General features: G+C 43.9%; 1 protein-coding gene and 1 long non-coding RNA gene across 5 annotated transcripts in view; one reads left to right on the forward strand and one right to left on the reverse strand.

Annotated features, from left to right (window-relative positions):
- ANK1 (ankyrin 1) overlaps positions 1-20,332 on the forward strand; it is a 174,130-nt gene that overhangs the window by 26,513 nt on the left and 127,285 nt on the right. The window lies entirely within an intron of this gene.
- The window catches only part of LOC142151445 (uncharacterized), a 404,300-nt gene that overhangs the window by 12,129 nt on the left and 371,839 nt on the right, over positions 1-20,332 (reverse strand). The window lies entirely within an intron of this gene.

Below are 20,332 nucleotides of genomic sequence, written 5' to 3' on the forward strand. Positions count from 1 at the left end.
CCTAGCATTAGCCATTGGGACCTCATCATCTGGGGAACAACCAAACTCCTGGGTTCAAGTGGGGGACCAACCAATCACACCCCGGGCGCACATATCTACCTTGAAGGGACACCGCATCCCGATTTTACAGAACCCACCCATCCTCTGGGCTAGACGGAAAGCAACCACAGGGCAACCAACAGGGGCGGTACCTGTACCGAGACTATAGCCGATTCACTCAAAGAGAGGCGGGTTCATCGTGCCCAATACCGTAAATGTGCGCCCAAACCACTGGCCGTCGACAGTACTGTTTTCCGGCCACTCTCCATCCAGGGACGCAAACAGCAATGCCAGCCGCCAGTAATTGAGCCAAATCCTGAACAGCATCCAGTCGTTTCCTCATGCTCCCAAGAACCAACAACCAGGGAGGGTGGGTGGGCAACGTCCAGATCTAAAGAGACTGAAAAACTCTCCGCCCATCCCATTGATAGCCTCTGTCCCCCTCCCCTATGACACCAGATGGGCGGACTGCCAATAGTTAACTATTAAACTCCAGAGAATAATTCCAGTTAAAGATACAGCAAAGCTTTTAATTCCCTTCGGTGTCTTATCCAGCCCTCAGTTCTTATTACATAGAAATTTGTCTAGATGGCTTTAAGATATATTTTGCAATAAAAGCTACAACCAGAGCTACAGCTGACTGAAGAACCTTTTTGTTAAGCAACTTAAAGAGCTGCAGATATTCATGGAAAGTAAACACAAATGCATAACTCCCAACATTTGGGTATCCGGCAATGGGATGGAGGCGTGGCCACATCACGATGGGGGTGTGGCCATGTCACAATGGAGGCAGTGTGACATGAGCACATTTGAAGAACTAGACTGCCCCATACTCTTCTAATCTCCCTTCCAAACACCTCTGTTGCCTAAATCGGGACGGCCCCGTCTACATTGGGATGGCTGGGAGGTATTTCTCTTGGTGATTGATACATCCCCTATTTAGCAAACTTGCCATAATTTTAGGGGAGTTCTCCCAGACTTCCAGGAAAAGTAGGGCACTCTCTGGATCCTGGCTGATCGATAGCGATAATATAAAACTATGTTTAGAGTATACATTCCTAAGTACAAGCTATCACCGATAAATCTTCAGGTTACCGTTCCTTTAAAGTGCATAATATATACATAATATCACTTACAAATGTAATACATTTCCTAAGTCTATACAAGTTACTGAAACAATTGAACAGGAAACTATTGTTAATTGTGTACTGTTATGTTTCTGTGACTGTGCGGCTTTGGGAGTATTTGTAGTATTTTTTTCCTGTTTTCCATGTAAAAGTATGATTTGGAGTGTTTTTGTCTATTTATAACGCTGTTTTCATAGGTTAATTTAGTATTATACCACCCCCTCTTATGAAATATTCCTTTATAGATGTGACATTTTGATTTTGTTTCCATGGAAAAAGAATATTTCACCAGTGACAAGAACTTTATCACCAGGAAATGGGAAGTAGTTTATGCCAGATTTCAACTTCACTAAAGAACTTTTTACTGCATGGTAAATAACCTGGAAAGGGTAAGTACTTCTTCTGGGAAAGTCAAACAAAAATGTCCCAACGATTTTGTCACAGCTTTGTAAATATAAGGGATGTGCACCGGCGACTTTTGAGGTCTCGTGTTTTGTGTTTTGGATCCGGATTTTCATTATTTTTGGGGTTCGGATTTGTCTCGCAAAACACTTGACGAATGGTCTCGGTTCGGATTTAAGGTTTTGGATTCGGATTTTTTTTGAAAAAAACATAAAAAGTTTAAAAATCAAGTTTTTGGGCTTATTTTCACTCCTACGCTATTATTAACCTCAATAACATTCAATAACAAGCATTTCCACTAATTTACAGTGTATTCTGAAAACCTCACAATATAGTTATTAGTCCAAAACGTTGCAACGAGGTATCTTTCTGGACTGCGTAGAGGAGTGGGTCACCACAATATATATAATAAGAAAACCATCAACTTGTATGATTCGCACCAATAAATGTACCTGGACTGCGTAGAGGAGTGGGTCACCACAATATATATAATAAGAAAACCATCAACTTGTATGATTCGCACCAATAAATGTACCTGGACTGCGTAGAGGAGTGGGTCACCACAATATATATTAAAAACCCTGAACTTGTATGATTCGCAGCAATAAATGTACCTGGACTGCGTAGAGTAGTGGGCACTGGGCACCACAATAAAATATATAAAAAACCTTCAACAGGTCTGCATTACACTGCACATACGGCTGCTCCTCCATCCTCTCCATCATATACATGTTGGAGTTTCAGCGTGTGACAACCTCTTGTTTTTGATAATGTCAGTGCATTTTGAATATTTTTCAATTTGCCCCACACCACTGAATGTACTTTATCTATGATACGCATCTATCTATCTTGACTGCGTAGTGTGGTGGCCCCGGTACACAATTTGGTACCGAGGCCACAATATAATTAAAAAACCCTCCACGGGTCAGAATTCCACCAAAAAAGGGTATGGACTGCGTAGTGTGGTGGCCCCGGTACACAATTTGGTACCGAGGCCACAATATAATTAAAAAACCCTCCACGGGTCAGAATTCCACCAAAAAAGGGTATGGACTGCGTAGTGTGGTGGCCCCGGTACACAATTTGGTACCGAGGCCACAATATAATTAAAAAATTGGGCATCAACTGTCACCGTTGTTTAATATCTGATACACCTAAATATGGACTGCACAGTGGAGTGGCCCCGGTAGTAAATTTGGTGCCGGGGCCACAATACCTCCTCCAACTTCCAAGTGTAGTGTTTATAAAGACAGACAGCGTCGAAGTGTTATTAGTTGACTTTCTTAACCCTAAAATTGTCCCTGTTGCAAATATTCGTGCAATGGACAGTTACTTTTTTATTGAAAGACTCAAGCTTTCAAGTGTAGTGTTTATAAAATATAAACAACAATACAGTAGTTTTAGAGCACGTCAATACCTCTTGTTTTAAATTATGACAGGGCATTTTACTTTTGGTTTAATTTCTTGAATTTGTTTAAATTTGGTTTTACTTTTTGAACATGGCAAACGACTGTTGATTGGTCATATAATGCAAAAAAAAAAGTTCCAAGATGGAATTGTCCTTGGGCCCTCACACCCACCCTTATGTTGTTGAAATAGGACATGCACACTTTAACAAACCAATCATTTCAGCGACAGGACCTACCAAACAACTGTGGCTGAAATGATTGGTTTGTTTGGGCCCCCACACCAATAAAACAATTCATCTCTCCCTGTACAAACTAAACAGGCTCTACTGAGGAAAGATGTGGTCCTCATCCTCAACCTCTGATTCCTCTCCCCCTACAGTGTGTACTTCCTCCTCCTCACACATTATCAGGAATTGATTATTCATTTTTATAAACATCATTTTTTCAACGTTGTGAGGAAGCAACCTCCTTCGCCGCTCACTGACCAGGTTCCCCGCTGCACTAAAAACTCTTTCCGAGTACACACTGGAGGGGGGACAACTCAGTTAAAAAATAGAGCCAGTTTGTACAGGGGCTTCCAAACTGCCTTTTGTAGTTCTACCACGTCACTACCTCTAGTTAATTTAGATTGCAAGGCTTGTAAATATAAATACTTTGAAGATAAAAAAAGCAGGCTGCACAGACTGTGGAGCTAGAAAGTGAAATTAAATGGACCACGTTACTTTGGTGGCTATCTATGCCCCCCCCGCCCTACACTTGTAGTTGAATATAAATAAAGCAGCCTGCATAGACTGTAGAACTAGAAATTCAAATATACAAAGAAATGGACAAAGGCAGTTTGGTATCTGTCTGCATCAGATCCCATCTCCACTAGGAGTAAAACAGAAAACTTTTCAGCCGTTATATAATCTAGAATATAAATAGAAATTGAGAAAGGCAATTTGGTATCTGTCTGCATCATAATCATCAACATCCTCCTCAGCGCCAGCTACATCAATATCCTCCTCCCAGTGTACAACATTCACACCTTCATTAGCCAAATCTGTAACTGGACTGTGGGTGATCCTTCCAGCATATGCAGAGGGCGTGCTGCAAATGCTGGATGGAGTCACCTCTTCCCGTACAGTGATGGGAAGGTCAGGGTTCACAACCAACAACACCCTTGGACTCGCCTTGGGGATTTGTGATGTCATCTGTTTAGAAGGCAGAGTTCTTTGCTGTTTTGTTGTTGTTGCTGACAGCATAACTCTCTTAAATTTTTTGTAGGGGGGGGGGAGGAGGGCTTAGATCCTTGGGTGAAGCTGGACCACTAGTCATGAACACGGGCCAGGGCCTAAGCCGTTCCTTGCCACTACGTGTCGTAAATGGCATATTGCCAACTTTACGTTTCTCCTCAGATGATTTTAAGTTTCTCTTTTTGCTATTTTTTGAGAACTTGGGCTTTTTAGATTTTACATGCCCTGTACTAGGAGATTGGGCATCAGGCTTGCCAGACGACGTTGATGGCATTTCATCGTCTATGTCATGACTAGTGGCAGCAGCTTCAGCATTAGGAGGAAGTGGGTCTTGATCTTTCCCTACTTTATCCTCCAAATTTTGGTTTTCCATTATATGTAGCACAAGAGAGCGTACCCCTAAACCACACACACTCGGCAAAGCCTTTAAAAATTATATGCGGCACAGGAGAGTAGCACTGGACTTATACTGCTGAATCAGTGAACTTTGTAATAGCAGTACCACTGGACTTATACACTGCTGAATCAGTGAACCTTGTAATAGCAGTACCACTGGACTTTTACTGCTGAATGTGTGAACTTGGTAATATTGCAGTACCAATGGGCTTATATACTGCTGGATTGGCTTTGCAAATTTGGTTATAGTTATTTTTTTTATTTATTTATTTTTTATCTTTTTTTATAACTTTTTTTTTATTTTTTAAAAACTTGGGAATAATGGGGAAATAACTATGCCCTGAGAAGCACAGAGCACAGGACACAGCACCACTGGACTGAACAGGACACAGCGCAGGACCCAGCAGCACTACTGAACTCAGCAGGACAGAGCACAGGACACAGCACCACTGGACTGATACTGCAGAATGTGTGAACTTTGTAATATTGCAGAACCACTGGACTTTTACTGCTGAATGTGTAAACTTGGTAATATTGCAGTACCAATGGGCTTATACTGCAGGATTGGTTGTGCAAATTTTGTTGTAATTAAAAAAAAATGTAATTATTTTTTTGTATTTTTTTTAAATAACTTTTTTTTATTTTTTTTAAACACTTTGGAATATTGGGGAAATAACTATGCCCTTAGAAGCACAGAGCACAGGACACAGCACCACTGGACTGAACAGGACACAGCACAGGACCCAGCAGCACCACTGACCTCAGAAGGACAGAGCACAGGACACAGCACCACTGGACTGAGCACAGCACAGCACAGCACAGCACAGCACTGAACAGCACGAGATATAGCAGGACAGAGGACCACCTAACACACCCTCCCTCTACCCTGATCAATGCCCGAGTGAAGATGGCGGCGACTAGCGGGGAATTTATAGGATCCGAGTATCGCGAGATCCGACAACGGGATAATGAGTCAGAGCCTCAGTTTCAGATTTGAATTTGGCGCCAATACCCGGATCTGTCTCGGATCGGCAACGTTCGGGTGGGCTCGGATTTCAAAAATCCGAGTGCGCTCATCTCTAGTAAATATGCCCCTGTTGTGCTCTAAATATTACATTGCAATTAGTGCAACTGGTGGGCATTTTTAAGTCTCTAATATGCAAATATGTCTTTTTATGCAAAAATCTGGGGTCTATTTATTAAAGCTGACATGAGCCAAAAAGTTGTTTTCTACGGAGAATGGTTATCGCAGCTCTTCCTTCAAATATCAAGGGCTTAATGCAAAGGATTCAGACAGCCGTCCATCCCCATCGGAGAAGCCTCTGTGGATCCACGGAGTCCCATCACAACCTTGGCCAGGCATGTGCTGTAGTCACACAGGGGTCACTTCCTCCTTTTGGCTGGCAGCATTAGGAGTTTTAGTTAGTTTTGGCGGGGAGTTTGACCAGGGTAAATACCAGCTGCTGCACATTTTGGTACAAATTGATACTTAATACCTCCCACTAGCCACCAATGTTAAATAGACCCATCTGTCTGCTTTTTCAATATCTTATAGACACTTAATATCATTAATAATTGAGACTAACCATGGAATTAGATACCATAATATGATTTGTTATTATTTTGTGCTAATAAAGTAATATTTTTAACAATATTGCAGCTCTTTTGTCCACAATTTTCAGTTATTTCGCTGTCTTTTTGGCCCCAATCCACTCTGTCTCTCATTGCCTTCTGTGCCTGTTTTTACCCAAGTATGCAGAATTTAACAGAATCTAACTAGCTACGTTTGCAAACTGTAAGATAATTATTTACATTACAGGGAGTATTATATTATTTTTAGCCATTTGGAGTTTTTGTAGTATGCTATGTTATATGACCATATGTCTAAGTAGACATATGGTCATAGAACATAGCATACTACAACATAGTATGCTATGTTATATGACCATATGCATAGACACATTTGAAACTAGGTAAACTCATGCTAATTAGCCCTGTTCATTCATCACTTAGTGACCAACACGTCTGTTTAGCCTGTATACGCAACAGGGGGCTACTGCCTTCCTGTCTGGTGTGGCTGCATCTCAGATAATGCAAGCAGCAAGTTTTAGCATATAACAGAGTAGTGTAAATATTCTTAACATTGCATTGCATGTAAATCCATGTTTGGGAAAACATATTGTATCCTGATACTAAAAATAACTCAGACATACTGTTGACGAGGAGGATCAGGGGGCAGCGTTACTCCCTGCCAGGAGTTATGTCAGAACTGTATAAAAAAATGGGTTGTTTGAACATGTAATGTGTCATACCATCTGTACCTTTCTGGATGTTACCTTCAACTAGTGGCTGTAACTGTCCTTATTAGGATACTGGAGCTAATAAAACATAAGTTTGCTTCAAGAACCTGCTTTGACGACTACTTACCCTATTGTAAATTCCTGTGACCTACAGATTAGACCCAAATCTAATCCGTTCTCCGGTTGTTCTGAGGTGGACCCAGCATTCTAGTACCAAAGTTTTGCCAGCTTTCTGCAGATCTGACCAGGGTGATAGGCCAAGGGGGAACTATCCACAGCAACCCTGATCTTAAAGCAAGAGGTCAGGTATTCCAGCCCAGGTGTACCAGCAAGGGGGCTACCCTAGCAGCGAGAGTTACCCAGAAGGAAGCGGTTCTAGGTGCCGGTGTAGGAGCCTAGTGGTGGCAGCAGGCTCCTCCTATTCAACAGGAGGGGCGGATTTGGGATAAAGAAAGGGGACAGTGGCAAAATAAGCCCAGCCAGCCCCCAGCAACAACAGACGGGTGGCATAGGCGGTCCACCCTGTCAGAGTATTTATGTCTAGATTTTTTGGCTAAAATATGTCCTGGGGTTCCTAATTTATGTTGGAGATGTGGAGTTGAGATAGGTACACCTATTCATATATGATGGGAATATTCTAAAATACACAACTTTTGGAACAGTGTAATTACTCACACTAAAATATATTGGGAGGAACAATCTCAGACTATCCATGTTTTTGGCTTCTACAAAAAAACAACATCCAAATTCCCAATAAAAAAAAAAATCTCTTTTAATGAAGCTAAACTGTGCTGCTATAGCGGAAATCCCAATTCACTGGAATCCCCTGTACCTCCGACCATAGGGGAATGGTTCACCAGAATAGAGTTTTATCGAAAATATGGATGAAATCATCCTCTCCTCAAAAGACAAATCTGATGATTATTATACTACAAGGTGTAATTGGTTGAACTTTATTGACTCTGATGTATATAAGTCTATAACATTTTCTTTATCTTATTTGACTATTACTTATGTTGAGACCTGACTATCTTAGTTCCCGGAATAGAATCACTATAGACTCGGATCCGGAGCTATCCCTTCCAAACTCAATCTTTCCTTCTACTTCCCTTATATTTTACCCCCACTTATGTATATTAAATTATTCTTAGCATTCGTAATAGACAGTGGAATTCTAGATATAACTGACTTTATACACAACTAACTTTGAATTATTTTTTTTATTACACTTTAAATTAATATAATAGATAATGGACTACATGATAAACAAAAAAAAGAAAGAAAGACATCCCGTCTTATTGAGCTCAATACATTTGACATATTTGAATGTTTCCACCATATCACCTGTCTTTTCTCCCTTCTAAGATACACATGGTCATCTTTCAAGTCTTTCCTGGTAGGTTTTGCTATGCAGCCCATGCACCATTTTAGTATCATCTGAGTCAGTGGTGGACAGGTGGCCCTAGGCAGCACTCCGAGCTTCCACCTGCAGCCCCCAGCTCCTTAATGCTTTTTTGTCAGATTTGTTCATATAGCTTGTGATACTTTAAAATGCCTGATTATCCAATAGGCTGCAGCCTAGGTCACCAGGCTTTTGGGGGGGAAAGACTGCATCCGCCCCTTTCTCTCTCAGGATGCCACCAAAACTATCATCCATGAACTCATCATCTCCTGCCTTGATTATTGCAACCTTCTCCTCCACTCCCATCTCACTCCCCTCTGCTCTATACTCAATACGGCTGCAAGACTCTTCTTCCTCTCACGCTGCTCCTCCTCTGTCTCCTCTCTTTGCCTTGCTTTGCACTGGTTCCCCTTCCCCTACAGAATCCTTTTCAAACTCCTCACCACCACTTACAAAGCTCTCTCCCAGTATACTGCCCCTTGTATCTCTAACCTCCTCTCCATTCACACATCTGCCCGATCCCTGCGCCGCCTCTTCTCCACTCTTATTACCTTTTCCCACTGCAGAATCCAAGACTTTTCCCGTGTGGCCCCCCTTCACTGGAATGACCTCCCTCGCTCCATCCATCTGTCTCCTAATCTGTGCTCCTTCAAAAAAACACTTAAAACTCACCTGTTCCTCAAAGCCTACCAACCATCCACTTAACCACCTCATCTCCTCCGCTCATTCTCCCCTCTCTCCTCCCAGCCCCCCTCTTCTCTCCCTCATGCTTCAACTGGCTCCCCTTGTGCCTGTTCTGTTTACCCTCCCTTAGGATGTAAGCTCGCATGAGCAGGGCCCTCTTCCCTCCTGTCTCTACACCTGTTCTTTTGCTCCGTCTTTATTGCATTAGCCTGCCTGGAGTTTCTGAAGTATTGGTATTTTTTGTTTATTATTCTGTACTGTTTCACCCTGTATAGTCTACTGTTTGTACGGTGTACAGCGCCGCGGAAATCTCGTGGCGCCTAATAAATAAATGATAATAATAATAATAATAAAATAAATTATCCATAACATAGCTGCACCAGTATTTCAACTGAATTAAGACACTGCAATTTTATTTCTTAATACATGGTTTGCTGTCCTTTCACAGCTTGTTTGTTTGAAACTTGTATTGCTAGTCTTTGCTGCGAGAGTTTATTGGGGGTTGCTTGAAATCACTAATCACATGTGTTTGTTAACCATATATAATCATTGTACTATGGCTGCAAGCCAGTGTTGACTGCTAAGGTAGTGTGTGTCTAGTTCAAAGTGAATTAGTTATAAGTGGATTAAGATTTAAATAGCATATTTCAGAGTTATACTGGAGTTAAACAAGAGGAAAAAGGAGATGAACATTCTACCTGATACCAATACTACAGGACAACATTCAGCATTCACCTGAAACTCCATATTTTATTCCTGATGTTTCTATCTCTCCCTGGCTGCAAACTTCACACCTCAAGAAGTCTGATTTGAACTCTAATCTTATTTCCTTCTCATCTCAAGAAAGTTTTGTTTTTATCTGTCAGTTTATTTCCTTGCAACATCCCCTTTCTTTAATCAGCCTACTGTACTAATTGCTCAGCTATTCCTCCACCCTGCAACAGCTGTTACAGTCTCCTATCTAATCATTGTATTTTCAAGGCTACTCAAGGCTTTTCCTGCCATCACAAATATGAAGAGTTGAAACAGAGCTTGAACTGAATTTGGACTAGTCTTTGGCCCACTCTCCTATTTCATGACTCTGTAAGCACTCAGTTACTACATCCCTGTACCTTATTACTTTCTATTCAACACTTCCAGCCACAATGGCTCCCCACATCATTACTCCATACTACATACCTAAGTCTATCTCCTCTATCCACTGTTGCTCCCCACATCACCACATATAACCTAGTCCCCCCTGAACATCCAATCCCACCAACCTTATTCCAATCCTTCCTCTTACTCACTTTCTACTCTCCTGCGCACTCTGGAATGCAAGACCTGCCTGCAATAAGCTCACTCTCATTCATGATCTTTTCTTCTTCCATTCCTTTGGTCTCCTGGCCCTTACAGAAATGTGACTTTCAACCTCTGGTACTGCACTCTCCCATGAGGATCTTTCCTCCTTCCACACTCCCCATACTGGGGACCGCCAATAGGTGATGTATGTCTCCTGGCTACACCTTCAGTGTTATCTTCTCATTTGAAGTTCATTCCATCTGCCTCTTCTCCCTTCTCCACCTTCGTGTTGTTGTCATCTATCATCCTCCTGTCCCTGCCTCACAATTTCTTGATAATTTTGCCGCCCTGCTTTCTATTTTCTCTCTTCTGACCTTCCCACGATTATTATCAGTGATTTAAACATCCCTACCAACTCTCCTATTAGTACCGCTGCCTCTAAGTTCCTAACTCTCACTTCCTTCAATGGTCTCTCCCAATGGACAACTTTCACCACCCACTGTGATGATTACTCCCTGGACTTAATGTTCCAATCTCTTTGACATCTCCAACTACTCCAATTCTGTCTTTCACTTCTCTGACCAAAATCTCATTTCCTTTACCCTCTCTTTACCCCTCCTACCCTCCAACACAAAGTCGCTAGCATGCAATGTCCCATCAACAGCATTGACTCCATCATCTTTGCATCCTCCCTTGAACCCCTCCTCATTCCCTTGTTGCCCTTGATACAGTAGCCCCAGCCACCCCACTTGCCGATCTAAACCCCAACCCTGGCACTCATCTCTTACTCGTCTCCTCCAAAAGTTATCCTGCTCCTCTGAACGCCAAAGGGGGAAATCTCATATCATTGACTTCATCCACTTTAAATTCATCCTTTCCTCCTACTATTGTCTGCCCTCTCTCTTGCTAAACAAATATATTTCACATCCCTCATCTCCTCCCTGTCCAATAAACCCCAACGAGCACCCGGAGGAAACCCATGCAAACACATCCTTTCTCTCCAAATATCGCCCCAATCTCTGCTTCCCTTTGCTTCAAAAATTCTCAAACGTCTTGTCTTCATGTCACGGGCACTAGGAGTCTTTACCCAGGGATCACCAGGTGATGGGCTTACCAGAGCAGTATAGATGGTAATATGGTACTCTGGTAGCGGGGTGATCACGGAACAGGAGACAGCAGATGATAGAGATGCTCGTGAAAGTCTATGACTAGCAGCACTGGTAATATATATGTAGTAATACACGAGGAACTGAATGGACAAAGGAAACGTGAGGGTAGTCAGTGGTCTGCGGTAGCAAGTTGTACCACTGCTATGGTGAGGAGGAATGTCCAACAGCAACGAGGAGGTGATGAGAGTCAGCGGTCTGCATTAGCAAGTTGTACCGCTGCTATGTGAGAGGACACTGGAACAGGTGACACAGGAAACAGGGATCAGTGGTCTGCCTCTAGCAAGTTGTACCACTGAATATATATGTGAGGAGGAGCACGGGGAGAGACTGCAATACAGAGGATACACGAACACCCTGAACTTGATCCACGATGACATGCACAATATAGTAATGACTGAACAGCACTGCAATAATACAAAGTCACAGAAACTATCCGGGCAGAAGATAACACAGTCAATGATGGCAATAGTCTCAGCGGATAGTAAGCTCCAGAGGAGAACAACTCAGTCCAGCAAGATATGCAATACACCAGCACAGTCAATGAGAAGTATGCATACCGTGGTTCAGGAGCAGTCTGTCAGACAGGAGTGCAGAGATACCTGAACGGCTGGAGGCCGGCAGGATGCGAAGTCCCTGGAGGGTGAAGCGGTAATCAAGTAGGTGCAGCGCACAGGTAGGTAGACCAACAGGGATAGCAACAAATACTCAGGAAGCAGTAGTATGTAGAACTGGACTCCTGGGGAACCCTGAAGAGTAGCAATGGTCTAGACGAGATGAAAGCAGTGAGGCGTAGATCCGATGCAGACTGGCGAGTAGACACCAGCAGGAACACTGAGAAGCACGGAGAGCGGATCAGCTGCTGCAGACACGAGTAGAACTGAGGAGTAGCAGCCAGCAGGACACTGCAGGTACACGGAGGTAGCGGATAGAAATCAGCAGGTGCAGTCACGATGAAACACGGGAGAGTAGAGCTGAGCTGGAACTGTTGAGCACGGAGAGCAGCGGATAGGAATCAGCTGTTGCAGTCTCGAGGAAACACAGGAGAGTTGAGATGAGCTGAAGACTGTAGTGCACGGAGGCAGCGGATAGGAATCAGCTAAACAGTCACGATGAAACACAGGAGTGTTGAGGTGAGCTGAAGACTGTAGTGCACGGAGGCAGCGGATAGGAATCAGCTAAACAGTCACGATGAAACACAGGAGGGTTGAAGTGGTCTGAAGACTGTAGTGCACGGAGGCAGCGGATAGGAATCAGCTAAACAGTCACGATGAAACACAGGAGAGTTGAAGTGGTCTGAAGACTGTAGTGCACGGAGGCAGCGGATAGGAATCAGCTAAACAGTCACGATGAAACACAGGAGGGTTGAAGTGGTCTGGAAACCACAGGAGAGTTGAAGTGGTCTGGAAACCACAGGAATCAGCAGCGCTGAATACACGAGGAAACACAGGAACACCTTCAGAGGCTCATGGGGAATGAGACTCCAAGATCAGGCAATGAGGTATGGAACTTAGGTGCTTTAAATAGGGAGTGTTGCCTGATCAGCCAATTAACTAAAGGGACAGGTACTGAAGGTTTGAAAGGGCTGCGCATGCGCAGACCCTCAGGATGGTGGACGGCCACGGTTCCTAAATACACGGAAAGAAGCACTCACAGGCTGGTGAGTGACACTTCAGTTGTTTGACCCACTACCTCTCTTCCAACTCTCTTCTTGACCCTCTCCATTCTGGCTTCTGTCCCCTTCACTCAACTGAAACTGTCCTCGCCAATGTAACAAACAACTCTCAGCTAAGTCCAAAGGTCACTTCTCCCTTCTCGTACTCCACAAACTCTCCACAAACTCTCTACTACTTTTGACACCATTGATCAATCTCTTCTCCTTACTACCCTTCACTCCTTAGGTCTCTGCAAAACAGCTCTCTCCTACCTACCTGTCACTACCTAGATGTCACAGCACTTCCTCAAACTCAACATCTCCAAATCCATTCTCATCATTTTTCCTCCTGCCAATGTTGCTATCCCTCCCAATATCTACCTTTTGGTTAACAACAGAACTCTCTCTCCTATCACCCAAGTCCACTGCCTTGGAGTCATCCTTGACTCAGCCCTCAGCTTTACCTCTATCCAGTCCCTCACTAAATCTTGCCACTTCCTCCTCCAAAACACCCTGAAAATCCGTCCCTTCCGCTCTCATGAAGCAAACAATACTCTAATCCATTCACTCATCATTTCTCATCTTGACTATTGCAACTTCCCTTTCACTAGTCTGTCTCTCAGTTTTCTGACCTTCAATCCACACAGAATGCTGCGGCTAGGCTCATCTTCCTCTCCTGTCACGCCTCTTCCACTACTACTCTGCATAAATCCCTTAATTAGCTCTCTATCCGTTTCAGAACTCAGTTCAGCTCCTTACCGTCACTTACAAAGCCCTTACAAACACTTCCTCCAACCCCCTTACATCTCTGACCTCGGCCACTACACTCTGCCTCTGACCTCCTCCCCAATTCACCTTTCATTACTTCCTTCTATGCTTGTCTCCAAGACTTCTGCCGTGCTGCCCACCATCTATGAAACTCTCTACCCCGGCTCACTCGACTCTCCCCCAACCTCAAATGCTCATTCAAAACTCACCTTTTCAAGTTCCCCTATCCTTCCATCTCCTCACCATCTTATCCATCACCTCCTCTTTCTTCGGTTGCCATCTCCCTTTTCTTCCAGTTGGTCGTACTGTCTCTCACCAGCCCACCCTCTAGAATGTACACTCTCACGGGCAGGGTCATCTCTACCTATTGTCCCATGTCTGTCTACTATCTCTCTACCTCGTACGTCCTTTCCTGTCTTTTGCTACACTCTGTGTGAGTCCCCATAGCATTACTTACACTCATCTGTGCTACTTACGTGTACATCATCTATTGGTTACTTGCTTCTGTATCCGGCACTACAGAATCTGTGGAGACTTATAAATAAATAATTAATAATAATAATAATAATAATAATAATAATAATGGTAAGCCCTCCAGCTTCATATCTTCACCCTTAGTAGTGCTCATTCATGCCTCTATGCTATATCCTTCCAATTTTCATGAAAGCAAGATGAGCGACCAAGATTGTTGTGACCTTTTTAAATAGTCAAGTGGAGTTGAGTTCCAAAAACATGGGAACATAAACATTGGGGAGGTGAAGGCAGTTTGATTTTTACATTAAGTATGATTTTGTTTTTACCTACCACGTATTAGTCTGGCATGGAAGGCGAGGGGGAGTTATGAGCATATTAACCTAGGGCAGCCTAAACCCTTAATCAGGCCTTGCCTGGTGATATGTTATTACAGTTAGGTGTCTATGTATTTTATTAAATGTATTATTTTAACTTATTACTTAGACTAAGGCCCTTTTGAGTTTAGAGGGCCCCCTGAAGTGTAATAGGTGGCCTATCTCTGCTCTAAGCCCATAGAAGCCATAATGGCCTGGGAGTTAAAGTCCACATATCACATAACCTGGCAGACCTGTGATAATTCTAGAGGTGCGGAACATCTATACCACTGCAGTACCCCGGGGCATTTACTGGTCCAACAATAACATAATGAAACATAGGTAATAGCTGAGATTTACCTACTGGGATTGGTGACACTTGGTGGAAAAAAAGGCTTAGGGGTTAGAAGCAATGCTGCCCAGCCATGATTCTCTTCCCACTTACTGACCTAGAGGTTAGGAGAGTGACATACAGAGCTAGTGTGATTAGTTGTCTAACTCCTAGGTATACAACAAATCAGGCTGGCCATTTAAAGTCACTTGAGGGAGCTCGTTATATACTGAAACTGATTAATAGTGATTAATATATTAATAAAATTTGCAGTATGTAGTTACATATGAATAAAGACATGCAAATTCACAAATTTTAAATGACAAATCCACTGAAAATTCAATATTGCGTGGAATATCCTAAGTACAACCCAGTACCAAAAGGATACGTAGCTGGGACCAGCATACAGTATAAACTATAAGTCCCCCAACATCTTCCATCTACCTGTTGTGAAATTATCCTTTGTGTCTGGAACATCTTAAAAGTGGTTTACATATTTGTTTAAAAAACTTACTCCTATACCCCTGTAGCAAGTAGACACATGGACATAAAACATAGCATACTTAAACAAAACCCCCAGATTGCTACAATAAATAGTTCTATGTAAGAATAATTATTATCTCAGAGATAAGTACGTTTGACAAACTCTCCACACGGAAACATCTGTGGAATAAAAATTGATTTAACCCTTTTGTTGAGAATTGTTCATATAGAAACATCTGGGGGTAAATTTATCAAGCTGCGGGTTTGAAAAAGTGCAGATGCTGCTTATAGCAAGCAATCAGATTCTAGTTATCATTTATTTAGTACATTCTACAAAATGACAGCTAGAATCTGATTGGTTGCTATAGGCAACATCTCCCCTTTTTCAAACCTGCAGCTTGATAAATTTACCCCCTGGAGTTTTATGTGAAAGAGGTAGCTAATCCAACCCTTAACTGAGGAATCTGCCAACTTTATTCTCCCTTTGATGAGTGCTGATTCCAATGCCTCATTTAGCAAGGGACTGCAGCTTCTGAGATTAGCTCCATAAAGACAGATGTAGCCCAGGCTAAACTGTCATTAGTACCCACTTGTTTGAAGTTATCGATTTGCAGACTGCTAAACAAGTCTCCTTTCACGTGGACTGAATGAGGAGAGGGGTGATACTTACCATGATATTGACCTCTCTACTGAGAGCTTATGCTATTGGTCCTTTTCTGATGGTGGAAGTTGTGTAGGCAGCTTCTCCACACTTGGATGGGAAAGAACCTCTAGAGTCTCAGTACTGGTTCTGAAAGGGCTTCCTTGGCCGAGAAGTGCATACAAATTATTTTCTAGCCTTATGTCTTTATTTGATTTCATCTGTAAAATCTGGACCAAAAATATTAGAATTTTGTAAATTGGGAACTCGTTAGACCTTGTGACTAGATTGCTCAACCCTGCCTTAAATAGCTAGCTAGATCTCTGAAGATCTGGTTGAAGGATTGGCCTATTATAAGCACAGGCCCATCAAAATGGCCACTGAACTCCATTTTATGTCCTATTATACTTTTATGTATGTATTACTTTAAAGGATTTAGTAAACAAGGCAGAGTCGAGGCAATGCCAACATATCTTGAGGATTGCTGGAAGACGCAGTGTAGCAGTATTTAATGTGAGATTGTCAGGCGCCGTCCCCGCAGTCTTGTTTCTGCTTGCGGACGGCCGCCTGTCTCTTCTGGCCAGGAGCGTTTCGTCACTTAGCAACGAGACTCAGCTTCCCCTGTCAGCATCTACCAAGCAAAGCTGAGTGTGCACTGGATGGAGAGTGTGTCAGAGCCTGTGCAGCGTCCAGTGAGTGTGAGACTCCCAGGAGGGGCAGAGAGAGCACAGTGAACATGTGTTATAGCCCAAGGGATAAGACCCCCACAAAGGAGGGCTGAGTAACTGTGCATGGAGTGAGAAAGGAGATGTACATACTTATTTTAGTGGTATTTGCAACTCAAGTATTAGCTGTAGTGAAGAGGAGTGTTGGCATCCAGATCATTGACATATCTGTTTGCACTGCACGGTAAGTTACCACACCTGTGCCGCAACATCTTAAAGAGACATTGCTGAAAATCTGCATGTGCGGGAACCCTCTGGTCATTTATACCCAAACCAGAGAGCTGGTCAGGGTAGAGGAAAGTGCAAGTGAGGCAGAGCATTACCCCCCTATGCACCTCAGGACCGCACATACAGTGACAAAAGGTTACAGTTCCCACTATTATATTATATTTTGAAACGCTGCTACAACTAGTGAGATATAGACACTTGCTGCCACACTGCAAGAATAATGACACAAGACAATGCATTGTAATACTAGATTATATAGCACCATTACTCTCCTAAGGTACAATAATATGACACATACCTGATCCACTGCAGAGACTATGAGTGATAGTGTGACAAGCAATAATTTAGTGTGATTGGGAAACCGCAGGGAGACATGTCTACAGCAAGTACTACAGTGACAAATAGCAGATGTGGGGCTTAGCTGCACTAAGTGTAATACAATTTGATACAGCAGTGACAAAAACCAATGCGGTTTGACAATGCCGTCTTTTCTAAGACTTAGGGCTACATTTACTAAGCTGCGGGTTTGAAAAAGTGGGGATGTTGCCTATAGCAACCAATCAGATTCTAGCTTTCATTTATTTAGTACCTGCTACAAAATGACAGCTAGAATCTGATTGGTTGCTATAGGCAACATCCCCACTTTTTCAAACCCGCAGCTTAGTAAATCTAGCCCTTAGAGTAATATTTACAGCTGTTTTAGGAACTGAAGGCAAGTGGTCTTTTGGTTAACCCAGTGGTTCCCAAACTTTTGCAGTTCGCGGCACCCTTAGAGTCTCCAAATTTTTTCAAGGCATCCCCTTCAAAATAATTACTGAGCAGTCCTGTTTTAGAAGTAGTTGGGTCAAAAAATTTTAATAAGTATTTAGGTCACGACAGAAATACTTATTTAGTTGTATGTAAAAATGCCCCTCTGCATCCAGACACACTGCCCCCTCTGCAACCAGGCACACTGCCCCCTCTGCAACCAGGCACACTGCCCCCTCTCACGTTGCCCCCTCTGCCACGCTGTCCCCTCCTCTGCCCTCTGTCCCCCTCCTCTGCTCTCTGTCCCCCTCCTCTGCCCTCTGTCCCACTCCTCTGCTCTCTGTCCCCCTCCTCTGCTCTCTGTCCCCCTCCTCTGCCCTCTGTCCTCCTCCTCTGCCCTCTGTCCCTCTCCTCTGCCATCTGTCCTCCTCCTCTGCCCTCTGTCCCCCTCCTCTGCCCTCTGTCCCCCTCCTCTGCCCTCTGTCCCCCTCCGCCCTCCTCCTCTGCCCTCTGTCCCACTCCTCTGCTCTCTGTCCCCTCCTCTGCTCTCTGTCCCCTTCCTGTGCCCTCTGTCCCCCTCCTCTGCTCTCTGTCCCCCTCCTCTGCCATCTGTCCTCCTATGCCCTCTGTCCCCCTCCTCTGCCATCTGTCCTCCTCCTCTGCCCTCTGTCCCCCTCCTCTGCCATCTGTCCCCCTCCTCTGCCATCTGTCCCCCTCCTCTGCCATCTGTCCCCCTCCTCTGCTCTCTGCCCTCCTCTTCTGCCCTCTGTCCCCCTCCTGTGCCCTCCTCCTATGTCCCCCCCTCTGTCCCCCTCCTGTGCCATCTGTCCCCCTCCTCTGTCATCTGTCCCCCTCCTCTGCTCACTGTCCTCCTCCTCTGCTCTCTGTCCCCCTCCTCTGTCATCTGTCCCCCTCCTCTGCTCTCTGTCCCCATCCTCTGCTCTCTGTCCCCCTCCTCTGTCATCTGTCCCCCACCTCTGCTCTCTGTCCTCCTCCTCTGCTCTCTGTCCGTCTCCTCTGTCATCTGTCCCCCTCCTCTGCCACGATCCCTCTCACTCTGCCCAGCGCCAGCCATTAAAAAAAAGAAGAAACACAGAAACTTACCAATCCGTGCAGCGCCGGGACCCAGCAGCCTCCTCTCTCCCGCAGCAGCTGTCACTGACGTCGATATTCAGTGACAGCTGCTGGGGAGAGGAGGCTGCTGGGTCCCGGCGCCGCGCGGATTGGTAAGTTTCTGTGTTCCTTCTTTTTTTTATTTCTGGGCCGCAGCACCCCAGTGACAGCGCCGCGGCACCCCTGGGAGCCGCGGCGCACACTTTGGGAACCGCCGGGTTAACCTGATAACTAGCTATACATTTACAGCCCTGATTTTAAAATTGGCAGTCGGTATCATCATTAGTCAAAATATGGGGTTAGGCAATGATTTTTTCCACAGCAGAACATCTGTATAATGCTCCATCCATATGAAATGTGTATAGAAGGGCTGACTGAACAAAAAGAGAACACAAACTGAGTGCTGTCACACAGTCACTTTACACTGTACCTGCACGGTGTGTGGCCAGCTTGGGCAGATTCAGGCCCTTGCAGACTGATATGAGCCTGGTAATGCACTCAGCAGATGACCACACAGATATGCCAACACGTCATGCTCTTTGAGAGATACAAGTGGGGATATTGGGCCACATATGTCTAGTTTGGTAGTTTGTATCCGAATTCTAGTACATAGTGATAAAAGTGATCTAACTGCAGACTCTACAAGGTACATGTTAAATGTTTTTCACACATAAAAAGGACGTAATAGTGTGATAATTTGTTAGAAACATAGAATTTGACGGCAGATAAGAAACGCTTGGTCCATCTAATCTGCCCATTTTTTTTTATTAACCTATGGTAACCTAAAACCCTATTTGGTCCTTTAATCTCTGTAAGGATATCCTTATGTCTATCCCAAGCATGTTTAAATTGCTCTACTGTACTAGCCTATGATGGGAGACTATTCCACTTATCCACTACCCTTTCTGTGAAGTAGTTTTTCCTCTGAACCTACTTCCCTCCAGTGTCAGTGCATGTCCTTGTGTTCTAATACTTGTCTTCCTTTGAAGAATGTTTCCCTTCTGTACCTTGTTCCCAAGTTCTTGCACTTCAGTTCCAATGCTGTCACGATTTTCTTCTGGTATTTGTAGGGTTATTTTGTCCATCATTTGGGACCAGTGGCAGACTGGGGTAGAAGGCATTTGCCCCCTGGGCTAGTCCCATAGTGGGCTACCTTGGGTGGGGTCACTTGCATTTTTTTTTTTTTTTAAATGTTCTTAATAGGCTGCAGAGTCGAGTCTTGTTTCCCGGGCTAAATTTTGCCAGCCCTTCCTTGTCTTTACCAGGGCTTTGTTTGGCTTAGCCTGTGGATAAAGGGGGTTAAGCCCTCTTTTTTTTTTTTTTTTTAATATTAGGCCAGGTGGTATACTCATAGTGCTAGCTGTGTATTTTATCA

Source organism: Mixophyes fleayi, chromosome 4, assembly GCF_038048845.1.
Source record: "Mixophyes fleayi isolate aMixFle1 chromosome 4, aMixFle1.hap1, whole genome shotgun sequence".
Lineage (NCBI taxonomy): Eukaryota > Metazoa > Chordata > Amphibia > Anura > Limnodynastidae > Mixophyes > Mixophyes fleayi.